General features: G+C 36.0%; 1 pseudogene; it reads right to left on the bottom strand.

The window, feature by feature from the left end:
* Positions 1–1,986: 1,986 nt before the first annotated feature.
* On the bottom strand, positions 1,987–2,308 carry LOC103079759 (NADH dehydrogenase [ubiquinone] flavoprotein 3, mitochondrial pseudogene; annotated as a pseudogene).
* Positions 2,309–3,749: the final 1,441 nt, after the last annotated feature.

The raw sequence follows: 3,749 nt of genomic DNA, 5'->3' as shown, positions 1-3,749 counted from the left end.
CAAAAAAGTAAAATGCTATTTTGGAAAAGACTTTAATTTTATAAAGTTCATTCAAAATAACCCATGAGATAGGTGGGCCATGCCCATCCCCTAGATTTCATGGTGTTGTTTGACTCCTTTTCACTACCAGAGAATGTCTAGAAGTGGCTTCTGAAAAAGGGACCCACTTCTTCCTCCATAAGGGTGGGTAAACCATGAATATCAGGATGGATATGATCCTCACCCTCATGGTGCACATAGTCCAAAGTGAAAGAAAGGATTTGAAAACACATGCTAAATAACTTCTGAAAACAGCATGTGTGCAAAGTGCTACACAATGATTGCTTGTGCTATGGGAGAGTGTGGTGAGGCAACATAACCTAACCAGGAATGAAGGTAGAGAATGTTGTCAGAGTCCCAGTAACAATTCTCTCCTACAAGAATATGAAGAACATAAGTAATAATCAAGATTTCAATGGGATTATAAGCACTGTCTGACACTGAAATCCTTTTTTAAAAATCCCCAACAAATGGTTTTTAACTTTCTGCATAAAAAATTCAAGGAGTGAAGAAATTTATACTCCTCAGGTATTTCATTCTGTCTTTGGCCAACTTGGTTATGTAGTAAGAGGAAATTTTCGACTCCAGTTTCTGCCTTTTGATCTGAATTCTACAACTATAAAAACAAGGAGAATTAGTTCAACTTTTATCCCACATGACCATATCAAAATACTGCAAGAAGACTATCATATTTTCCCCAAGACTTTTATTCTCTTAAGCAAAATTCCTCTGATGGAATATTCCTAATTTACTTAGTAACCCTGACCATCATGCTAAAAATGGGATATAATTTGTTTGGTTTCCCATGCTAAAATGTAGTGAGCAAGTTTAGGCTAGGTGTGCCTAAATCTTTTTAAGTCTTGCAGATATATATATATATTTTAAATCAGAGTGTAGTATTTAACATTAATTTTTATTAAATTTCATCTTAATTAGATGCCACCTGATATTCCAAATAGGTAAGAACTTTTGGGTCTAATTCAGTCACCCAGTGTATTTCAGATGCCTGAGTGTTAGACTTGTGAAATATGGTTGTCTTACCTTCTACATAATCAGAAAATTGTGAAAAATTAACTTGGTAATAAATATGTAAGGAAAATGACTTTTTCTACCTCCGTATTTTCTGTTAATTTCTGGGGAGTGTTTTAGTTATTTGTGTATAACTAGCATCTATTTAAAATTATTATTTTAAAAACTGTGGACTTGACCTTAGCCAATGAAAGGGGGGAATCAAAGATATATAACTATAAAATACTTTTACCAGTGAAGAATAGAGGAAGTAATGTAAATTTAGTGCCAGGCAGTTCATGATTCATTTACTATATCTGCTACACTAGCTATGTGATCTAGAGGACATCACTAAACTTTTCATCTTAATTTTCTGACATGGAAACACACACACAAACACTCTTAATTATATACCAAAATATTGTGTGAACTGAATGATTACATGCAAGTACAAGGCTCTTGGCAGTTAGATTTTCTCTCTTACCAGAAGTTTATAATAACCTGGAGGAGATGGACAATTCTACAAATAATAACATAATTTGAATGAAAGTGGTGAGTAGGTGAGAGGTAGAAATGTCCAGAGGGGTTATGTTTTAAGTCACCAACAAAATGCTTCCAGTTTTGAATACTGATGTGATGGTATATGACAAATTCTGCCCTGGCAAAAGTAGATGATTGGAGGGCAGAAATATAGTCTGGAAGTAGAATCTGCTTTAGATTACACAAAAGAAAATTCAAATGGTGCCATCCTTAACCACGTGGTTTTCTGCAACCATAAGAATCCATCTTGCCAGCTAGATGTCTTCATTTATTAAAGTTACATTTCTCTCTTTTAATTCCAATTCCTTTTTTTTTTTTTTTTTTGACTGCTGAGCAGATTTTATTTTTGCAGGCAAGAATGCAGAAAGACACAGGAAGTTTAATCTTTAAACTGAGCTCTCAGGGGCGAGGTGATTCTCTTCCTGAAGAGGGCTGAGGCATCCTGAACTTCAAGAGGTCCAGATTTAGGTCTAAGAAGGTGTATGTGCTGTAGTCATGATGCTTGAGATTCTTGTAGGTGGTGGTGTCAAATTGCTCAGCAAGGGCGGTGGCTTTTTGGTGGACTTTGCTTCTTGGGATCCGTTGGCAATCTCTTTTCATTCTTTCCTGATTCTGCAGAGAGAGAAACTATAGGCGCAACTCCTCGAAACGCTCCTGCTTCTAGAAACACAATCTTCAGTGCCCTGGCTCAATCTTGCCCCAGCAGAAGCGAGGCCGCCATGGCCGTGACTCGGGCGCGGGCCAATCCTCCTTCAAAGTCAACAAATATATGTGAATAAGATCCTCATTTTCAGTTCTTACTTCGTTCAAGCATGGATCAATAGAATTCAGTTTAACAGAGTAATTGCATTTACAGAGTATTGCTTTATGATATACATCGTATATATGTACTATATATCATATATATAATATTATCATTGCTTTATGATATACATAGTATATATGTACTATATATAATAAATATAATAAACACATGTATATATAGTATTTCCCTCCCTCTCCTCAGAGTACAACCTTCTTTATCTTTCAGTCAGGAAGGACATGCTGCTACTGTCTATTGTTGCGTCTGGTCCAGAGCAATGACCTTCAGCATGATCTTTTCAGGACAATAGTATTTCTCAACATTTGTTTCTCACCTGAAAAGTGGCAGCTGGCTTTATCACCCTTTCCAAGCACATCCCTGAATAAAGAACAAAGTTCACAGCAATTTTAGGTAGAAGCAACAAATAAGTGATTGCTAGATTCAAAAAAGCATTTTCTGAGCACTGCTGTGAATTACCATTTAATCTAAGCTTCCTCACATCCCAAGGACACACTCTCAACCTGAAAGGGATTGTGTTCCAAGAGTACAAATACCCACTACTGCCAGACCTTACCAGCCACTTAAGCAGAGGCACTACACAGCACCAAACTTTTCCTGTTAATTTAATTTATATGAGCCGACATTTTAAGTCCGCAGATCCTTCGGATACTGAATAGTTCAAGTTTCTGGAACATCAGGACTCTTGTGCAGTTCCCAAGAAAATGTCTTCACATAGGTGTCTTGGAAGCCAGTTTATTACTATTCTCTAGCAAAAGACTGTGTTGTGGGGCTTCTTTAAACCCAACATACAGAAGAGTAACTGCTATTGAATTTGTATTTAAAACATAGCTATTTATACTTTCCAAAACAATTTTCTGTATTATCATGTAATTGTACTTCATTTAAAAAACTATAAAGCAGGAAGGGCTAAAAAGCATTGTGTTTAATTTAGTGAGGAGGTGAAGGATATGGGTTGAGTGCAAGGATATTGGAATCAGAAAGAGCCTGTATCCCAGCTTTGTCACTTATTGTTTCTTTCTTAAAGCTATTTATTCTGGCTTCCCCCAGTTTTTTGGTTATAAAATAGAAACCTTTTCATAAGGTTGTTTTGAGCAGTATATATTACCCATTAAACACACTACATACTGCCCTGTATGTATTAGACACTCAATAAATGTTAAATGTTATTTATAATAACAGTATTGCTTTTTAATGGAATGAGACATGAAGTTCAGATGATGTACAAAAAGCCAAGAGATATGATTAGTGACAAAGCAGGATTTTGAAGTCACTCTCTTTCAACTCCTGTTCCAGTATCCTTAGCAGTTCCTTAACATATTACAGGGTAGGATTAAGTGCA

Source organism: Lipotes vexillifer, unplaced genomic scaffold (assembly GCF_000442215.2).
Source record: "Lipotes vexillifer unplaced genomic scaffold, Lipotes_vexillifer_v1.1 scaffold281, whole genome shotgun sequence".
Taxonomy (NCBI): Eukaryota; Metazoa; Chordata; class Mammalia; order Artiodactyla; family Lipotidae; genus Lipotes; species Lipotes vexillifer.
Note: the sequence above shows the minus strand (reverse complement) of the source record. Positions and strands in the feature narration are given on the sequence as shown.